The sequence below is a fragment of the Protopterus annectens genome, chromosome 4.part0 (assembly GCF_019279795.1).
Source record: "Protopterus annectens isolate FY-2018-M chromosome 4.part0, PAN1.0, whole genome shotgun sequence".
Taxonomy (NCBI): domain Eukaryota; kingdom Metazoa; phylum Chordata; order Ceratodontiformes; family Protopteridae; genus Protopterus; species Protopterus annectens.
The window spans coordinates 1037657911-1037680633 of NC_056733.1; the positions used below are offsets into that span (position 1 = coordinate 1037657911).

Sequence of the window (22723 nt, forward strand, 5' to 3'; positions counted from 1 at the left end):
AAATGAAATAATTTTATCTGGTCTCCTGGGGATTGGTTCTATGGAGTCAGGGGTCTTCCATACCTGCTGGGTGATCAGCTTAATAAGATCGTCAGCTGGTGAGGTCACCCAAGATCTAGATGGGCGAGCAACAAAGGCTTGCAAATACACAGACTCAACTGAGGATGGGTCTTGGGACTTCCAGCCACCCCTCTGTTTTAATATCTCAAGAATGTCTCCAAAGGAGATGTCTTCAATGGGTAACCTGGAGAAATCCTCCCTGTCATCGACGTCTGTGTCTTCCATGACAGATTCCTCAGGGGAATCCAGGTGTTTCCTCTCACATGACTTCTTCCAATGCACCTCCTCAGTGAGAGCTTCTGTGGAGGAATCGGAAGAGGTGGGGCCCTGTAAGGGGGTGTCTTGCAGCTTTGGTGCTCGCTGTCCTTGTGTGGAGGTTGGTGGAAGCTCTGGACCAGAGGGAGTCACAAGAAAATACTCCGATGGGGGAGAAATCAGCTGGGAGCCTGCAGAGGACAAGATCCTCTCCATAACTTGAAAAGCAGGTCCTCCCAAACAGGGATGGGAGCCCAAAACCAGGAAAGATAACCTCGGAACCATGGTCCCACCCCACTCCAAGGAACCCGCCATCAAGGCTGAAGCTGAGGAACAGTTCACAAATGGTGTCATGGAGCTATGATCCCAGGATTCCATCAGTTCTGAAGAAACTGAGGAGCTCAGGGCAGAGACTGGGGCTGAAGACATGAGAGCTGTCAGCACCACAACAGCTGGACTCGGGGAAGTCGGTGCCAAGGTCTCTAAAGCCACAGTGGTTAGAGGAGGAATGTCTGGTGGAGCCCTTGGAGAAAAATGCCCATCTCCAGAGGGGAGTGAAGCCTGGGAAGAAGTGGAAAGACCCCTCACCACGAGGAACTGTTTCACCAATTTCATGATGCTCAATTCTGTCAGACTCCTACAGGAACATACCACAAGGCAAAAGGAGATAACGGCCTCCCCAAAAAAGGACTTGGTAGCTGCCCCACAAAGGGGTCTATAGAAGGAGAATACCTGGTCCTAGGAACTAAAAGAAATCTTGGTTCCTAGGATATATGCTCTGGTGAAGGAACTGGTGCCAAAGAAATTGTTGGCACCATAGTAACTGGCACTGAGGAAAGAGAGGAGATATGAAGGATCGGCACCGAGGTGGCCGGTACCGATCCTTGAGGTGCTGAGGTCATTACTACCGGAACCAAAGGAGTCAGTTCCCTAACTTTTCAGACATCCATCTTTAGTTCCATGGAAATAGTGGGAACTGAAGGTTTCGATTTCTTATGTGCCAGAGCTGAAGAGGATGCCAGCACCGAGAGACTTCTCTTTTTTGTGTCCTCAATTTTAGTAGAAGAGGAGTAAGATGATGGTGAAGAAGACTCCTTGGATTTAGCGCCTCTAGACTGACCAGACAAGGCCTCTTCAAAGGACATTTTTATTAAGTCTTTCAGAATGAGTTTATTTTTCCTGTCTACAAGGGCCCAATTACTAAAGGCTTGACAAATATCACACTGTTGCCGAAGGTGCTCTGGGCCCAAGCAATACACACAAGAAGCATGACCATCTGAATTTGTCATTTTCCTGCCATAACCAGAACACTGTTTAAAACAAGTAGTTCCCTTGTCTTTATCTGCCATGTTGAGTAAAAATATCAACGGCAGAAATGCTAAAGCCATACACACATGCAAGAGAAGAGGGAAAGGACAGAGAAAGAGCTACCAATGATAGTAAGCCATAAAATACCAGAGGAAGAAGAAAGGGATAGCACTACCAGCAATGGTAGGACAGATACCACACGGTAAGAAAGAGACAGAGATAGAACACTCACTCAAAGAAATTATAACATTTAAGAGAGAGAGAGAGAGACTACTAGCAGGGGTACAAGTAAAGCTAACTGGTAGAACTTTAGAAAAATCTGAAATAACAAACGAAGAACAATAAATTTTTACTTAGCTTAAGGAGAATTTGGCTGAGGTGTCTTTACTAGAAGAGTGGCAAATGAGGTCTGAGGTAGTTTAGAGAGAGGTATTCTGGGTATAAACTTGACTCAGGAGTTTTGGTTTGCGTGAGCTGTTGTAATGGCCGAGCTGGTTCAGAGACTTGGAACTGAGTCCCATGAGTCAAGGATAAATGAAGAGTGACAACATCAGACTGAGTTCATTACCTTGGATATACAGGCAGCGATTTCAGTGGACATCATCTAGCACACTTGCTTTTGGTTCCAAAGTCTGTGGATTCTATTCCTATACCAGGAAGATCAATTGCTGACACTGCAGTGCAGAATAAGGGGGTACTGCACTCCTGAGTGTGCTGTCCTTTGAATGAGATGTTAAACCAAGGCTCCATCTGTTTGAGTTGGTGGTAGCTCATGTGGAAGTAAAATATCCCCTAGCACCTATCAAAAAGAATAAGGGAAATTCTCTGACGACCTGGCCAAATTTCTCCTAGCATATAATTACTACCTTGAGTCTGCCCTGCAAAGAGGCTACTAGCCTAGTGGGACTAACCTGGTCAACAACCAAATAAATTAAATCATAGGCAGTAAATCCTGGTACGCAATAACCTTTACAGATGGGTATTCCCTGCAAATTATTCCTGAGAAAACAGGGTTTAATGATTCAGATTTTGACAGAAACAGGGCTTCTTCTCCTGTAGATTCTCAAGCCCAACTCTCTGACTACTATGAAAACTTTACTTCTTATTCTTTTGTGAATGAATTTTCTTTTAATCAAACAACTGCCAGGATCAATGAAGTATTTTATAGGAACAAATAGATGCTCCCACTGAACTGACGAGATATTATGGTATGTTACAAATGGATATATTCCTTCATTAGCTCAGCTGGTAGAACTGAGGTCTGTAGTAATTTCTAAAGGCATCTTTAGGTCAGTGGTTCAATTCCATCCCGAGGGAGTTTGACTTTTGGGACATGAATGGCTATGTTTAAAAAGGTTCTGGGGCCATTAGCCTAGTAACCTCCTATTTAACCTTATTCCTCTACTATCTCTCCCATACTGCCATCCCTGGAGGATGTACTGAATGCTGTCTGTATTCATCCTGATACCCATCTGTCAGTCCCTAAAAAAGGCAGATAAGTTGTATAAGGTACCTGAACTAATAAATTACTTTTCCCTCACCTTACATTAGACCCAGCTGCCATTTCAACTGTTACTCACACTGGCAACAACTTGCTGCTAAATACCAACCCTTTAATTGGTGATAAGACTTTCTCAGGATTCTAGGGTTTGTGGCTTCTATATATCCATGATACCTCTTTCCAGTTTACACTAGAAAAAGATACAATGGTTTAAAAAAAACGCATGGACCATGCATTTGCATTCTGTGGAGCATCAAATTCTAGTTATAGACTTAACAAAAAGGGAACTGTATTGATACAGACAACAAATATAACTGAACCCAGGTCTCTCCTTCTCTTGTCAGACCCCAAACCAAGCTGTCACCACAGACTCTTCAGATTTTGCTTGGGGATAATTTTCCAGAGGAAAGTACTAGGCTCATGGAATCCTTCAAACAGACCAAAGTACATCAACTTAAAAGAGATGCTGGCTGTGATCCATGCCTTAAAGTCTCTCTATCACCTTTGGTCTCTAGGACCTCTTCAAGTGATTATAGACAATACCATGGTCATGTTGTATATCAATAAGCAGGGAGGTACAAGGTCATGACCCCTATGCAGGCTGTCAGTGATGGCTTAGGAGTTAGCTCTTCAGCATTCCTTAACCTCCAAACATCTTACATTCTGTCAGAGTGAAAGATAATTGCTGACGTTTAGCAGGACAGGGACAGACTCTCACAAATGGAAACTGAATGAGGAGGGTCTTCCAGAAATTGAACTGGCTGTGGGAAACACCTCAAATAAATCCGTTTGCCTCCTTTCAAAACGGACAACTAAATAAGTTTTGTTTACAAGGTTTCTTGCAAGCAAACCTGGAAGATGCATGCATTTTCATTGTCTTTATGATCCTTTATCCTTTTTCTTCCTTAATACATTTCCACCCTTTCTGCTGATATCCAGTGTAATTCTGAAGACTCAAAAGGATATCCCAAAAATAATTATGGTGACCCTGTACTGGCCCAGGCAACTTTGCTTCTCCCTACTTATAGAACTGGCCTGCTTCTCCCTACTAATGGAACTGGCCACGGCAATTACCACAAGCCTCCCCACAATCTGGATCTACTGAAGCCAAAAATAGGGAGTTTGATACACCCTAGTGCTAACCAACTTTAACTGAATGCCTGGATGATTCAATTTTAATATCTTTTAGGCACTTATTTCATAAAGACAAACACCAGCTACTAAAGGAGACAAGACCGTCCATGACTAGAAAATCTTATGCTAGTAAATGGAAGTGATTTTTTAGTTGGTGCCTAACTAATAATCAATGGCCCATCAGGGATCAGTATACCAGTGGTGCTCAAATATTTGTGTGAGCTACTTTCCTCTGGCTTCGCTTATTGTTCTATAAAGTTTTATCTTTCAGTCATTTCAGCATATCTCCTCATGGATCCTCCTCTTTCTTCTCTGTTTGTTGTGACACCTTTCTGAAAAGAGTTTTATATCAGAGACCTCCTCTTAAACAGGTTGCTCCTTCTCCTTGGGATCTGACAATGTCCCATTTGGAACCTGACCATCAAGCTGATTTATGGTTCTTGATTTGGAAAACTGTACTTATTATTGTTCTGACATCTCAAGAAGATTATCTGAGCTGGAAAACTGTACTTATTATTACTCTGACATCTCAAGAAGATTATCTGAGCTGCAAGCTCTCATGGTGGGTGAATATGAGTTTCCATAGAATGGAGTCTCTTTAAGAACAAACCCCACATTCATGCCCACAGTGGTTTCAGTTTACTCTGAATCAAGCTATTAGTCTCCCAGTTTTCTACCCAGAACCTAAAACCAGGGAGAACAGTCTGAATACTCTGGGCATGCACAGGAGGTTCGGATGCTATCTTGAGAGAACTAAGTTCTTCAGAAAAGCTGATCAGTTATTTATTTCTTATCAACTGGCAAAACAGGGACACTTTGTGTCTAAAAGTCATTTTCCAGGTGGCTATCCTCAGCTAGAGTGTTTTGTTATTTCTACCATGGCAAATCCATTCCACGCAGTAATAAGGCACATTCAACTCCTGCCTTGTCTTCTTCAATGGCATACTGGAAAAAGATGGAGTCTAGAAGCATTCTAGAGGCAGCTGCATGGTCCTCTTCACATAGTTTTACAAAGCGTTAAAAACTGGATTCCTTTTTCAGGTCCAAATCAAATTTGCTAGGACCATTCTCTAGAGACTCCTAAATCCATATCCTTCCTCCTCCCAGGATGAATAGACTTTTATATTCAACCAGTATAGCCGAAGACCTACTGCAGCAGAGGAAATGATGAACATTGTGCAGGTGTGTAAGTTGCACATAGCCATAAAAGTAGATGTTCGAATTCCTCACTACTGCATTTCCTCACTACTGCATTTCCTCACTACTGCATCAGCACAACTTTCCATCACCCTACTCTTAGATATAAAATAAGGTTGTGTTTGTTTCCACTTTACGTTTTACTGCTGATATTGGTTGCTTATTTGGGGATTGTTAGGCTTCTCTCTCATTTTATGTACAAAAAGAAAGTTTCACTCTGCTGATTTCCCTCCTTGGGAATAGCAAACCAGCAGTTACAGTGAAGGAATGGAGAGTGGGGAGTCAGTACTTTTTTGAAGCTAGCCAGTTGATGTTCCCTAAGTTGGAAACAACCCCAATAACCTACAGGTTACTGCAACAGTGTGGTATTCAAAAAAAAAAAGTTATGTACTTACCATAAAGTTCCATGTGAGTTGTTCATCTCGTCTTCATTCATTACTAATAGGTTTGGAGCCGATCCTTCAGCTCCGAGTCGGCACCTACTGCAAAGCTCAAGGATTTCAAGTAGCTCAAGGCCAAGTCCCTATCCCATGATGCACCTTGAGTTACCTCAAATCTTGTTTGCTGCATATAATAGTACCACATGTCATTCTATAACTCCATAAGAGAGAGAGTGTTGAAGGGATGAGTGGCCAGGAAGGATCTAGCATCTAGGTCTTTTAAGAGCCCAGGAGGGGCTAGGAGGGAGAGACATAAAAATGAAGGCGACATGAACAACTCACATGGAACATTATGGTAAGTACATAACTTCTTTATGTGAAGTTGTTCTATCTCGATGTTCATTCTTTACTGATGGGTAGCGTCCCAAGCACCATCAAACTCGGGTGGCTCACTGGAGTATATTTCTCAGGACCGTGGATCCAAAGGAGGCCCTTTCCCTAGAGGCCCTATCAACTTTGTAATGGGTGATAAAGGTATGAGGTTTTGACCAAGTGGCTGCTGCGCAAATGTTATCAAAAGGAAGTCTGGCAGAAAAAGCAGAGAATGTAGAAACAGCTCTGGTTGAGTGAGCTTTAATTTTATGCTGTAAGGGCATATTGGCAGCTGAATAAGCAAAGGTGATACAATCAGATAGCCATTTTGACAGAGTTGTTTTAGCCACTGACCTACCCTTCCTGGAATCTGAAAATGAAACAAAAAGCTGGTCTGATTTCCTAAAATCTTTTGTTCTATCCAAATAAAATCTGAGCTATCTGTGAACATCAAGTTTGTGAATCATGTACTCTAGATTGTTGAAATGGTTGGGGAAGAAAACTGGCAAATCAATAATTTGGTTGAGATTAGTTTTAGTGCAAACTGTGGGCAAGAAAGAAGGGTTTGTTCGAAGTGAGACTCTGTCAGCATGGAAAATCAAATAAGGAGGCTTGATGGACAAGGCTTGAAGCTCTGATACACTGCAGGCAGAAGTAATAGCCACTAAAAAGATGGTTTTCCATGACAAAAATTTGAGGTCACATGAGGAAGCTGGTTCAAATGGCAGAAGAATTATGCAGGAAAGTATAAAATTTAGATTCCATGGAGAATAGGGAGATTTCACAGGTGGTCTAATATGAAAGGTCCCTTTGAGAAAGGCTTTGGATAATTTGTGTGACATAATATTCAATCCTTCAAATCCCAGATGAAAGTTAGAAATGGCAGCAAATTGAACATGGACTGTTGCGGCTGCAGCTCCTTTGTTGAATATCATGGTTAAGAATTCTAGAATAGAGGCCATAGGGGCTTGGTAAGGATCAATATTGTTTTTAGAGGCCCATATAGAGAATTTTTTCCATTTGCTGAGGTAAAGCTTCCTCGTTGAGGATTTATGAGAGGATAGGAGAATTTGCTTCATCTCATTGGAAAGGTTATGGAACCTGGCTATGATGGGAATTGCAACAGCCAAACTGTCAGCTTCAGGGACTGCAGAGAGGGATGAAGTTTCCCCGACGAATGCATCAGAAGGTCCGGAATTGGGTTCAGAATCCAGGGGTCCTCCAAAAGATGAAGTCGAAGGAAGGGGAACCAAATCTGACAAGACCAATGAGGAGCTATTAGAATAATGGTCTTTCCCAGGGCATTTGCTTTCTGTAATACCCTGGGTATCAATGGGATTGGTGGGAATGCTTAAAGGAGACCTGGGGGCCAATCGTGAACGAGTGCATCTCTTGGGGCTTCTCCCAGAGGAGGAATCAGGGCAAAGTAGCTTCTGCATTTCATGTTCATGAGACTGGCAAAAAGGTCGCAGCAAGGCTGGCCCCACCTGCGGAATATCCTGTCCTCTATTTCCATCTTGAGGGACCACTCGTGGGGCAACAAAATTGCTCTGCTCAGCTTGTCTGCTATTACTCTGGATTTCCCCAGAATGTGCGTTGCTAACAGAAAGCGCTGGGTGGAAATAGCCCACTGCTATACTCTGAGGGCCTAGCAACAAAGGGGGTATGATCTGGTTCCTCCTTGTTTGTTCAAATACCACACCACTGACATGTTGTCCGTCTGAATAACAATCGTACCCAGAGGAAGAGAGTCCTGGAAGTACTGCAATGCCAAAAGTACTGCTCTCATCTCTAGGACATTGATATGCAGATGTGTCTCTTGATCGGTTCATGTGCCTTCGGGTGTGTTTCCCTGAAAATGCCCCCCTCACCCTATCAGGGAAGCGTCTACTGTGGCCGCTGGGGGGTAGCACAAATGGGAGTGCTATCGTAACATGAAGAGATGTCAACCACCACTTAAGGTCCTTTTTGCAGGAATTTGTGATCATTATCATGTGAGACATGGGAAGCTCTTGGTAAGACCATTGACTGAACAACAGCCATTGCAGTATCTGCATGTGCATACGACCCAGTGGTATGGCCAGAATTGCTGCTGCCATCATTCCTAACAATTTCAGAACTTCTGATGCTGGTTCTTTGTTTTTGGATATTAAAATGCGTACATGCTGATGGAAAAGTAAGACTCTCTCTACTGGAAGTCTTAGCGTGGTAGTGGTGGTGCCCAGTTCTGCTCCGATGAAGACAATATGCTGCGATGGCGACAAGGCAGATTTTTCTGAGTTTATTGTAATGCCCAGCTGATTGCAGAGTGACAGAGTGGGCTCCCTGGCCTGAATGAGTTGATGCCTGGTGGTGGCGGTAAGGAGCCAATCTTATAGGTATGGAAACACCTGGAATCCTAAATGTCTCAGGTGAGCCGTGACCACTGCCATGCATTTGGTGAACACTCTGGGGGCTGTAATGAGACCAAAGGGCAGGGCTCAAAACTGGCAATGATTGGCTCCCAGCCAGAAGTGCAGATGTTCCCTAGATGGTCTGGTCACTTTTATATGGTAGTACGCATCCTGGAGATCTATAGAGCACATCCAATTGTCTTTCCTAAGAAGGGAAGTATCGACATAAGCGTGACCATCCAGAACTTCTCTTTTTTCACAGATTTGTTTAGCCTGCTGAGGTCCAATATAGGTCTCCTGACAACATCAGACTGAGTTCATTACCTTGGATATACAGGCAGCGATTTCAGTGGACATCGTCTAGCACACTTGCTTTTGGTTCCAAAGTCTGTGGATTCTATTCCTATACCAGGAAGATCAATTGCTGACACTGCAGTGCAGAATAAGGGGGTACTGCACTCCTGAGTGTGCTGTCCTTTGAATGAGATGTTAAACCAAGGCTCCATCTGTTTGAGTTGGTGGTAGCTCATGTGGAAGTAAAATATCCCCTAGCACCTATCAAAAAGAATAAGGGAAATTCTCTGACGACCTGGCCAAATTTCTCCTAGGATATAATTACTACCTTGAGTCTGCCCTGTAAAGAGGCTACTAGCCTAGTGGGACTAACCTGGTCAACAACCAAATAAATTAAATCATAGGCAGTAAATCCTGGTACGCACTAACCTTTACAGATGGGTATTCCCTGCAAATTATTCCTGAGAAAACAGGGTTTAATGATTCAGATTTTGACAGAAACAGGGCTTCTTCTCCTGTAGATTCTCAAGCCCAACTCTCTGACTACTATGAAAACTTTACTTCTTATTCTTTTGTGAATGAATTTTCTTTTAATCAAACAACTGCCAGGATCAATGAAGTATTTTATAGGAACAAATAGATGCTCCCACTGAACTGACGAGATATTATGGTATGTTACAAATGGATATATTCCTTCATTAGCTCAGCTGGTAGAACTGAGGTCTGTAGTAATTTCTAAAGGCATCTTTAGGTCAGTGGTTCAATTCCATCCCGAGGGAGTTTGACTTTTGGGACATGAATGGCTATGTTTAAAAAGGTTCTGGGGCCATTAGCCTAGTAACCTCCTATTTAACCTTATTCCTCTACTATCTCTCCCATACTGCCAGCCCTGGATGATGTACTGAATGCTGTCTGTATTCATCCTGATACCCATCTGTCAGTCCCTAAAAAAGGCAGATAAGTTGTATAAGGTACCTGAACTAATAAATTACTTTTCCCTCACCTTACATTAGACCCAGCTGCCATTTCAACTGTTACTCATACTGGCAACAAATTGCTGCTAAATACCAACCCTTTAATTGGTGATAAGACTTTCTCAGGATTCTAGGGTTTGTGGCTTCTATATATCCATGATACCTCTTTCCAGTTTACACTAGAAAAAGATACAATGGTTTAATAAAAACGCATGGACCATGCATTTGCATTCTGTGGAGCATCAAATTCTAGTTATAGACTTAACAAAAAGGGAACTGTATTGATACAGACAACAAATATAACTGAACCCAGGTCTCTCCTTCTCTTGTCAGACCCCAAACCAAGCTGTCACCACAGACTCTTCAGATTTTGCTTGGGGATAATTTTCCAGAGGAAAGTACTAGGCTCATGGAATCCTTCAAACAGACCAAAGTACATCAACTTAAAAGAGATGCTGGCTGTGATCCATGCCTTAAAGTCTCTCTATCACCTTTGGTCTCTAGGACCTCTTCAAGTGATTATAGACAATACCATGGTCATGTTGTATATCAATAAGCAGGGAGGTACAAGGTCATGACCCCTATGCAGGCTGTCAGTGATGGCTTAGGAGTTAGCTCTTCAGCATTCCTTAACCTCCAAACATCTTACATTCCGTCAGAGTGAAAGATAATTGCTGACGTTTAGCAGGACAGGGACAGACTCTCACAAATGGAAACTGAATGAGGAGGGTCTTCCAGAAATTGAACTGGCTGTGGGAAACACCTCAAATAAATCCGTTTGCCTCCTTTCAAAACGGACAACTAAATAAGTTTTGTTTCCAAGGTTTCTTGCAAGCAAACCTGGAAGATGCATGCATTTTCATTGTCTTTATGATCCTTTATCCTTTTTCTTCCTTAATACATTTCCACCCTTTCTGCTGATATCCAGTGTAATTCTGAAGACTCAAAAGGATATCCCAAAAATAATTATGGTGACCTTGTACTGGCCCAGGCAACTTTGCTTCTCCCTACTTATAGAACTGGCCTGCTTCTCCCTACTAATGGAACTGGCCACGGCAATTACCACAAGCCTCCCCACAATTTGGATCTACTGAAGCCAAAAATAGGGAGTTTGATACACCCTAGTGCTAATCAACTTTAACTGAATGCCTGGATGATTCAATTTTAATATCTTTTAGGCACTTATTTCATAAAGACAAACACCAGCTACTAAAGGAGACAAGAACGTCCATGAATAGAAAATCTTATGCTAGTAAATGGAAGTGATTTTTTAGTTGGTGCCTAACTAATAATCAATGGCCCATCAGGGATCAGTATACCAGTGGTGCTCAAATATTTGTGTGAGCTACTTTCCTCTGGCTTCGCTTATTGTTCTATAAAGTTTTATCTTTCAGTCATTTCAGCATATCTCCTCATGGATCCTCCTCTTTCTTCTCTGTTTGTTGTGACACCTTTCTGAAAAGAGTTTTATATCAGAGACCTCCTCTTAAACAGGTTGCTCCTTCTCCTTGGGATCTAACTGACAATGTCCCATTTGGAACCTGACCATCAAGCTGATTTATGGTTCTTGATTTGGAAAACTGTACTTATTATTGTTCTGACATCTCAAGAAGATTATCTGAGCTGGAAAACTGTACTTATTATTACTCTGACATCTCAAGAAGATTATCTGAGCTGCAAGCTCTCATGGTGGGTGAATCTGAGTTTCCATAGAACGGAGTCTCTTTAAGAACAAACCCCACATTCATGCCCACAGTGGTTTCAGTTTACTCTGAATCAAGCTATTAGTCTCCCAGTTTTCTACCCAGAACCTAAAACCAGGGAGAACAGTCTGAATACTCTGGGCATGCACAGGAGGTTCGGATGCTATCTTGAGAGAACTAAGTTCTTCAGAAAAGCTGATCAGTTATTTATTTCTTATCAACTGGCAAAACAAGGACACTTTGTGTCTAAAAGTCATTTTCCAGGTGGCTATCCTCAGCTAGAGTGTTTTGTTATTTCTACCATGGCAAATCCATTCCACGCAGTAATAAGGCACATTCCACTCCAGCCTTGTCTTCTTCAATGGCATACTGGAAAAAGATGGAGTCTAGAAGCATTCTAGAGGCAGCTGCATGGTCCTCTTCACATAGTTTTACAAAGCGTTAAAAACTGGATTCCTTTTTCAGGTCCAAATCAAATTTGCTAGGACCATTCTCTAGAGACTCCTAAATCCATATCCTTCCTCCTCCCAGGATGAATAGGCTTTTATATTCAACCAATATAGCCGAAGACCTACTGCAGCAGAGGAAATGATGAACATTGTGCAGGTGTGTAAGTTGCACATAGCCATAAAAGTAGATGTTCGAATTCCTCACTACTGCATTTCCTCACTACTGCATCAGCACAACTTTCCATCACCCTACTCTTAGATATAAAATAAGGTTGTGTTTGTTTCCACTTTACGTTTTACTGCTGATATTGGTTGCTTATTTGAGGATTGTTAGGCTTCTCTCTCATTTTATGTACAAAAAGAAAGTTTCACTCTGCTGATTTCCCTCCTTGGGAATAGCAAACCAGCAGTTACAGTGAAGGAATGGAGAGTGGGGAGTCACTGCTTTTTTGAAGCTAGCCAGTTGATGTTCCCTAAGTTGGAAACAACCCCAATAACCTACAGGTTAATGCAACAGTGTGGTATTCAAAAAAAAAAAAGTTATGTACTTACCATAAAGTTCCATGTGAGTTGTTCATCTCGTCTTCATTCATTACTGATAGGTTTGGAGCCGATCCTTCGGCTCCGAGTCGGCACCTACTGCAAAGCTCGAGGATTTCAAGTAGCTCGAGGCCAAGTCCCTATCCCATGATGCACCTTGAGTTACCTCAGATCTTGTTTGCTGCATATAATAATACCATATGTCATTCTATAACTCCATAAGAGAGAGAGTGTTGAAGGGATGAGTGGCCAGGAAGGATCTAGCATCTAGGTCTTTTAAGAGCCCAGGAGGGGGTAGGAGGGAGAGACATAAGAATGAAGGCGACATGAACAACTCACATGGAACATTATGGTAAGTACATAACTTCTTTATGTGAAGTTGTTCTATCTCGATGTTCATTCTTTACTGATGGGTAGCGTCCCAAGCACCATCAAACTCGGGTGGCTCACTGGAGTATATTTCTCAGGACCGTGGATCCAAAGGAGGCCCTTTCCCTAGAGGCCCTATCAACTTTGTAATGGGTGATAAAGGTATGAGGTTTTGACCAAGTGGCTGCTGCGCAAATGTTATCAAAAGGAAGTCTGGCAGAAAAAGCAGAGGATGTAGAAACAGCTCTGGTTGAGTGAACTTTAATTTTATGCTGTAAGGGCATATTGGCAGCTGAATAAGCAAAGGTGATACAATCAGATAGCCATTTTGACAGAGTTGTTTTAGCCACTGACCTACCCTTCCTGGAATCTGAAAATGAAACAAAAAGCTGGTCTGATTTCCTGAAATCTTTTGTTCTATCCAAATAAAATCTGAGCTATCTGTGAACATCAAGTTTGTGAATCATGTACTCTAGACTGTTGAAATGGTTGGGGAAGAAAACTGGCAAATCAATAATTTGGTTGAGATTAGTTTTAGTGCAAACTGTGGGCAAGAAAGAAGGGTTTGTTCGAAGTGAGACTCTGTCAGCATGGAAAATCAAATAAGGAGGCTTGATGGACAAGGCTTGAAGCTCTGATACACTGCAGGCAGAAGTAATAGCCACTAAAAAGATGTTTTTCCATGACAAAAATTTGAGGTCACATGAGGAAGCTGGTTCAAATGGCAGAAGAATTATGCAGGAAAGTATAAAATTTAGATTCCATGGAGAATAGGGAGATTTCACAGGTGGTCTAATATGAAAGGTCCGTTTGAGAAAGACTTTGGATAATTTGTGTGACATAATATTCAATCCTTCAAATCCCAGATGAAAGTTAGAAATGGCAGCAAATTGAACATGGACTGTTGCGGCTGCAGCTCCTTTGTTGAATATCATGGTTAAGAATTCTAGAATAGAGGCCATAGGGGCTTGGTAAGGATCAATATTGTTTTTAGAGGCCCATATAGATAATTTTTTCCATTTGCTGAGGTAAAGCTTCCTCGTTGAGGATTTATGAGAGGATAGGAGAATTTGCTTCATCTCATTGGAAAGGTTATGGAACCTGGCTATGATGGGAATTGCAACAGCCAAACTGTCAGCTTCAGGGAGTGCAGAGAGGGATGAAGTTTCCCCGACGAATGCATCAGAAGGTCCGGAATTGGGTTCAGAATCCAGGGGTCCTCCAAAAGATGAAGTCGAAGGAAGGGGAACCAAATCTGACAAGGCCAATGAGGAGCTATTAGAATAATGGTCTTTCCCAGGGCATTTGCTTTCTGTAATACCCTGGGTATCAATGGGATTGGTGGGAATGCTTAAAGGAGACCTGGGGGCCAATCGTGAACGAGTGCATCTCTTGGGGCTTCTCCCAGAGGAGGAATCAGGGCAAAGTAGCTTCTGCATTTCATGTTCATGAGACTGGCAAAAAGGTCGCAGCAAGGCTGGCCCCACCTGCGGAATATCCTGTCCTCTATTTCCATCTTGAGGGACCACTCGTGGGGCAACAAAATTGCTCTGCTCAGCTTGTCTGCTATTACTCTGGATTTCCCCAGAATGTGCGTTGCTAACAGAAAGCACTGGGTGGAAATAGCCCACTGCTAAACTCTGAGGGCCTAGCAACAAAGGGGGTATGATCTGGTTCCTCCTTGTTTGTTCAAATACCAGGCCACTGACATGTTGTCCGTCTGAATAACAATCGTACCCAGAGGAAGAGAGTCCTGGAAGTACTGCAATGCCAAAAGTACTGCTCTCATCTCTAGGACATTGATATGCAGATGTGTCTCTTGATCGGTCCATGTGCCTTGGGCTGTCTTTCCCTGAAAATGCCCCCCCCCCCACCCTATCAGGGAAGCGTCCATGGTCACTGTGGCCGCTGGAGGGGGTAGCACAAATGGGAGTCCTATCGTAACATGAAGTGATGTCAACCACCACTTAAGATCCTTTTTGCAGGAATTTGTGATCATTATCATGTGAGACATGGGAAGCTCTTGGTAAGACCATTGACTGAACAACAGCCATTGCAGTATCTGCATGTGCATATGACCCAGTGGTATGGCCAGAATTGCTGCTGCCATCATTCCTAACAATTTCAGAACGTCTGATGCTGGTTCTTTGTTTTTGGATATTAAAATGCGTACATGCTGATGGAAAAGTAAGACTCTCTCTACTGGAAGTCTTAGCGTGGTAGTGGTGGTGCCCAGTTCTGCTCCGATGAAGACGATATGCTGCGATGGCGACAAGGCAGATTTTTCTGAGTTTATTGTAATACCCAGCTGATTGCAGAGTGACAGAGTGGGCTCCCTGGCCTGAATGAGTTGATGCCTGGTGGTGGCGGTAAGGAGCCAATCTTATAGGTATGGAAACACCTGGAATCCTAAATGTCTCAGGTGAGCCGTGACCACTGCCATGCATTTGGTGAACACTCTGGGGGCTGTAATGAGACCAAAGGGCAGGGCTCAAAACTGGCAATGATTGGCTCCCAGCCAGAAGTGCAGATGTTCCCTAGATGGTCTGGCCATTTTTATTTGGTAGTACGCATCCTGGAGATCTATCGAGCACATCCAATTGTCTTTCCCTAAGAAGGGAAGTATTGACTGAAGCGTGACCATCCAAAACGTCTCTTTTTTCACAGATTTGTTTAGCCTGCTGAGGTCCAATATAGGTCTCCAGTCCCCTGTCTTTTTTGGAACTAAAAAGAATCTTGAGTAAGTTCCGGATCCTGTCTGGTCTGCTGGGACTGCTTGGATGACTGTTTTTCTTAGCAACGTTTGGACCTCTACTGTTGCTTGTTCCCTGTAACTGGGTGGAACATCCAGGATTTTCCTAGTCGGTAGAGGGGGTGTGGTAAAAGCAATGAAGTATCCTCTGGAAATGATACTTTGACCCAGTTGTCGTTTGTTATTTTGAGCCAGGTATCTGGCTACAAAGATAAGCGACCCCCAACTGCCTCCGGAGCAGGACAGTCAGGCCTCCTTTCAGGAGAGCTGGTAGGGCTTCCCAAAGAAGTGATCTCTGTTGCCCTGGTTTTGCAGACCCCCACTGCCACGAGGGCAGCATCTTCCATTATTGCCCCTCCTCTGCCCCTGGAGGGGGATTCACCATGTGTGTCCTGAAAGGCTCCTTGGGCTTTTCAGAACCACAATTTTCCCTCCCCTTTGACTCTTGAGGTAGGGTCTGGTAGGGGTGGAAAAATGGACCCCGATGGCAGACAGAGTCTTTCCATCCTGCTCACACCTGGTTAAAGTTTCCTTGACTTTGGGCCTGAGAAGGGATGAGCCATCAAAGGGGGTATTCATGAAGGATGACTTGAAGGGCTCTGCGAAGGAACACAGGTGCATCCAGGAATGTCTCCTAAGAGCAATTCCTGTACCCGCTGCTCTACTCGTTCCATCAGCTGCATATGAAATGAGGCGCATGGACGAGTTCACTATGGAGTTGAGGGTAGCAAGTTGGGAGGCAACTTTGTCTGTAGCCCCTGCAGCTACTGTACCCTGAAGAGTATGTCCTAGCTCTTTAAGGAGATCTTTCTGTAGTCTCATAAAATGGGTTAAATAGTTAAGCGAACAAAGTGCAAAAGTCGCTGAACTAAACATGCGCTTCCCATATATATCCATGATCCTAGATTCTCTGTTAGGAGGAAAGACAGATGAGGAAGTTTCAGGCATTTCCTTTTTGGTGGCTGCTAACACCACCATGGCATCAACTGGCACACCTTTGGTCAAGAAGGATTTATCTAGGGGGGGCCAGATATGAACTTATTAGGCCTCCTAGGGACAAGCTCCATGGTGTCTGGAGACTCCCACGCCCTTCGTGAAACCAGTTGCATAAGCTCATCGAAGGGCGGAGACATCCAAGAGGTGGAGGGCTGAGACCCGAAAGCCTTCGGGAGGACCGACTCATCCTCAGTAGGGTTGGTGGACTGCCAGTCACCTCTCTGCCTAAGGATTTCCAATATCTCTGCAAATGAGATATCCTCAGAGGGGGACTGTGGGGACCCTTCTGATTCATCCAAGTCAGTATCAGATGTTAATGACTTCTGTGGGGAGTCCAAATGTTTCCTCTTCACTCTCTTCCTGGGAACCTCTTCAGTGGGAGCTTCTGGAGAGGTCTCAGAAGAGCATGGGCCAACCAATGGGGTTTCCTGAGGCTCTGGGTCTCTGCGCTTAGCTAAGATCTGTGAGACAGAAGCAGATACAGGTGCTTTAGGGGATGTAGAAGCCGGACCTGAAGTTGAGGATGTCTTGGGAGACCGAACTCTCCTCATGGCTTCGAAGGCATCCCTGCTCCAGTGCGAAGGGACCAATGGATCTGAAGAAACCATCGATACCCCGTCACTTGGACAGTGGACTCAGCACCCGAGGTAGGAGCCGAGCTCATCCAATCCGAAGCCCTGAGAGGCAGAGTCGGAACCGACAAGTCAGTCTGACTATCCTCCCCGGACCCGACCAGAGAGTGTCGGCTCTTAAGAGTCCTCGACCGGAGCTCAATGATGTATATGTTATGTGTGATGTCATATATCAGATGCTCCTCAAGGTACCCCATAAATATATCAGCACAGATCAGGGCAAAAGATGCCCCCATCGCTGTGCCCTTAGTTTGCCAATAACATTTCCCATTGAAGTAGAAAATGTTCGGAAATACAAAGTAATAAAGTGTTGAAACCAGCAAATAAAGGTTAGCCCTCTCCAACCAATATTGGAGCACCAATAACCTGCCCAATGGGGAATGTTAGTGTAGAGTGCCTTGACGTCCAATGTGCAGAGTAACCATGTTGGTTCAAGTTGAGTTTCTGATATAATCCTAAGGAATTCAGTAGTGTCCTGGATGCGTGCTCTCACATGCTTTAATAGGGGTTTAAGATAATATGTCAAAAAGTCAGAAAGTGGTTCGGTCAAAGATCCTATGCCAAATACAATAGGTCTTCCTGGTGGTTTATCCAGCCATTTATGTATTTTTGGCAATAGGTATAAAATTTGTTTCTGTGGATCATTCACCATTAGTTGACACAACACAGATTCCTTAATAATGCCTTCATCGACTGCTAATTTCAAAAATAAATTTATCTCCTTTTTGAAGTTAAATGTGGGATCAATGGGCATGTGCATATAGTGCTGCGAGTTAGACAATTACCTATTTCCCTTAGCCAGATAATAATCTGTATCCTTAACAACTGCCCTACCCTTATCCTCAGGAATGATTACAATGCTAGCATTATTTTTGAGTTCAGTAAGAGCTTGTTGTTCCCCACCTGTAAGATTATGATGCAACATACTGGAATGACACAACCTAAAATGAAGATCTTTGAGAACTGCCTGTTGAAAAACACCAACATATTTATTCATGGGAGGCACAAATCCTGATTTGACAAACCTAAATTCTGTGGACCTTTGAGAAGAATCCCTGGAACCAAAAAAACATTTTAAGGTTTAACCTGCAACAAAAATCAAGAACATCATTCACCATAATATTTTCATCAATGAAAAAACCCAGGACGTAATTGAGACCTTTATTAAGCAGTTTCTTTTGTTCATCTGTTAGCACAACAGAGGAAATATTATGAATATTATAATCATGTTCTACTGTGTCAACAACGTTTGTAGAAGTCCCTCTATTGTGCTTGCATTTGTGTCTCCTCCCACCCCTATGCCTGCTAGTTCTAAAGGCTGGTCAGTATTCCGTGGTTTCTTAGGTGTCTGTGAGGCCTGTGTATTAAAATTGTCTGTGTCAGTGACTGATGACTCCTCCCCAGAGGTACTACTTAGCTGAGTGGTCATCTTCTTTAAAATGGATCTAGGTCTTTTTATCCTAGTATGAGTAGTAGTAAAATCGCCCCATCAGAAAATTTAACATTCCTTTGGTGTTCAAAGGGCTTGCCCCTTTGATAATCAGAGGTATCCCTATTAAACTTATATATTTTTTTGTCTTTAATCTGTTTTTCAAAGGCCAGTAGATCTTTGGTCAGTTTATTAAGGCAAGTAATATAGGTAGGTTGCCCCTCATATTTTTTCAAATCATCACAAAGTATCCTGACTTCCCCAACATTTTCATGGATCATACATTCATAATAGTTGGCTAAAATTTCAACAAAAGATAAAGAAGCCTTCTGTTGTGCTTCACGCCAATCCCTTGTCAGTGCATCATCTAACCTGCCAACCAAAGGCTGTATTTTCACCCTCAACCTCCTAGGGGTAATATTTTTGTTAAGTTAAGCCTTAAATAACTTGAGGTGCCAGACATTAGTACATAGGGTTTTCATACCTTTACCTATATTTTGAAACAGTTGATTGCAGCCGTCAGTTGGATCCCTATTCTCAATATCCAAATTATTTTCATCCTGAACTGATGGTCCAAACACCCTGATATTATTCTTGTTGGCACAAAGGCCATGTAGGATTGAGTCCAGATCCATAACAATAAGCTTCACAATCACTAGTTCACCTAGTATGTGACCCCACAATAATACTCAAAGTCTGTGCACCTCAAGATCCATAAAAAATCAACAAATAGTTCAAAATCAGTCTATAGTACATGCAGCAGATGAAATACACTAACAAGAAATGGGATAATCTTAAACCCCTAAAATGGTCTGTGAAAATGTCAGAGAATATTAACAGAATAAACAAACCCAAGTAGCAAAGACAACCAACTAATACCTAATATACAAGCCTTAAGATCAATGATCTGCTAGCTAAAATCCCACAGAAATGAAATATTGAATAGGTGTGGTAAGGGATAGTCCCAACCAAGCCCAAGATAATAAAGCTCATTAATATTCGAACCAAACATTAGCTGGCCTAAATGGTGTAATCTCAAACATCAGATATACACAAAGGCCGACGGCCCAACATAAAAATGTATCCTGGTCAGAAATAGAAAATAAACCCTGTGGCATGAATTATTATAAATCGTGAGAAAACACATGTATTCCTCGGCAAATATATAAACTAAACCTTACTAATAAGTATTACAGTCTAATATATATGCACTTGCAAATAAGATCTCACGTAAAAAACATATTATAATCCAAAGCCCCAAGGAAATGATATCCAAAATTAGTGTCCAGAAATTCCAAAGGAAAACGACCAAAGAAGACCAGTCAGACAAATTATTATTCATAGATTGTCCGACGTATCTAATATTATCCAAATACTACATATATATATATATATATATATATATATATTTTTTAATATATATATACATATACATATATATATACATATATATATATATATATATATATATATATATATAACCTGTCCATATCAACAAACCAAAGTTTGTTGCTGCAATAAGTCCTGTTCCCAAATAAAAAAGAACTACAAAGATGTAATGTGGTCCAAAAAAATTATCCAGTGAGGGTTACAATGGTAAAATCCAAAACCCCCTATAGGATCATCAAGGCTCATCGTAACATAGTGTATCCACCATAAACTAAGGGCCATAACCCAAAAAGTCTTGTTGGTATACAAGACGATTCCACCAACATTCAATCCAGAAATGATGTTTCAATCCTGCTGCCAGTCCGATATATAAGACATAATTCTGAGCCAAAATAAGGATACTATAATAAACGATGTCCCAAAAAACGTCACTCCTAAATGAAAAACATGGCAACCATCATCACTGGAGCAAACCGCATTATCAGATCCACAGCAGCATAAAGAATGTCATAGTCCAACACCAAAATAAGGATATTCTCATAAATGATGTCCAAAACAGTTATTGGTATAAGAAAAACGTCACTCCTTAGAAAACATGGTGGTCATCACCACTAGTAAAACGAACCACACTATTGAATCCACTAAAGAGTTGGTCAAGCATAGCATTCCCTGCTGAGGAAAAAATACCGTAACCAAAGTCCATGACATAAGAAGAAAGCCTTCCCGAAAAAATTGGCTATGTATAAACCAGCCAAAGACACAGCAAATGCCAACACATCTCAGCCAACAGCGAAGTAAACAACGGAATATTAAAGACAAACACCTTCGCAAGTATGGCAGGTGCAAACGGCCAAAAAATCTAAATTCAAAAAAGGAGGCCAGCACCAAAGTGTTATAGCATAAGAAGTTTTTAATCACATAGCATCATACTGGTTTCAGCACACTTGCCTTCTTCAGTGAATAAACATGCTATGATGCAAAGATACACACACACACACACATATATATATATATATATATATATATATATATATATATAGTAATTAGAACACAACTTCTTGTTAAGTCATTTCCTCCAGTGTAATTAAGGAAAATTAGAAGTTATGTACTCACCATAACGTTCCATCTGAGTAGGTGTATTCATTTGTCTGCAACCTGTGGGTTATGGATCCGATATCGGATCCGAACCGGCATAGTTTCCAGCTATGGATCCAAGCTCTCAGCTCCTCCCCTCACCCATAATGCCCTGCTCTACCCTCATGACCTCAGATCGAGTTTGCCAAAGCAACAATACCCTCAAAAGGGTAACAAGTAATATGCAGGAAACTGAAAGGCCAGGGGGATAGGAGGGCGGGATGGTTGCAGACAAATGAATACACCTACTCAGATGGAACGTTATGGTGAGTACATAACTTCTAAATCTGAAGTAGGATATTCATTGTCTGCAACCTGTGGACAGAGTCCCCAGCTACCTGAATCTTGGGCGGCCATCATGGAAGGATATTCCGGAGCCATGAGCAAAGGATGCTCTACCCCTGGATGCAAGATCCAACTTATAGTGAGAAATAAATGTATGAGATGAAGCCCATGTAGCTGCTGCACAAATATCATCCAGAGGAATCCTAGCCTTGAAGGCTGCTGAGGTAGATACTGGCAGTGTTGTATGAGCATGAACACCCTCCAGTGAGGGCCTTCCTGGCGCTTGATAAGCCAATAAAATGCACTGTGAAATCCAGCGGGACAGAGAAACTTTGGAAATTGGCTTGCCCAAATTGAATTTTGCAAAGGAAATAAACAGCTGGTCGGATTGCCTATGACCAGCTGTCCTGTTGAGATAAAATCTTAGTTGCCTGTGAACATCTAGTGAGTGTAGCCTATATTCACCTTTGTTTTCATACTTAGGGAAGAAAACAGGGAGGTTAATGGATTGATTGATGTTTGCTTCAGAAGCGATTTTAGGAAGGAAGGACGGGTTGGTCCTGAGGGACACGGTCCGGATAAAAACCAAGTAAGGAGGTTTACCTGATAAAGCTTGAAGTTCAGAAACTCTCTTGGCTGATGTAATGGCTACCAAAAGGCTGTCTTGTAAGACAAGAATTTGAGGTCCACTGTAGCAGCTGGCTCGAAGGGGGCGGTCAAGGCCTGTAGGACCAAAGAAAGGTCCCAAGGAGGAACTGCTTGCTTAATAGGGGGCCTGAGAAGGAAAGTACCTTTAAGAAAAGTTTTGCACAATTTGGCTGACATAAGAGGATTAGACTCTTGACCAATGTGATAGTGAGAAATTGCCGCCAGTTGAACTTTGACTGTGGAACTGCTGGCACCATCATTAAAGAGAGGTTAGAAAATCAAGCACTACGGGAGAGGAACGTGAAGGGATCTAGGCCTTGCCGCTCCGCCCACAGAGAAAGGTTTCCATTTGCTTCGGTAAACCTTTCTAGTGGATGGTTTATGAGCCGCCACCAAAATAGCCTTTACCGGTGAAGAGATACCGGGAGTCCTTATCAAGAGAGGTACTGGAGCAGCCAACCGGTCAGCTTCCGGCTGTCCAGGTTCGGAGGAGGAATGCAGGATGGATGGGATATCAGATCCGGAATAG

At 42.5% G+C, this 22723-nt stretch overlaps 1 protein-coding gene across 1 annotated transcript in view; it reads right to left on the reverse strand.

Annotated features, from left to right (window-relative positions):
- PKD2L2 (polycystin 2 like 2, transient receptor potential cation channel) overlaps positions 1 to 22723 on the reverse strand; it is an 806718-nt gene that overhangs the window by 772495 nt on the left and 11500 nt on the right. The gene's annotated exons all lie outside the window — the stretch shown is intronic.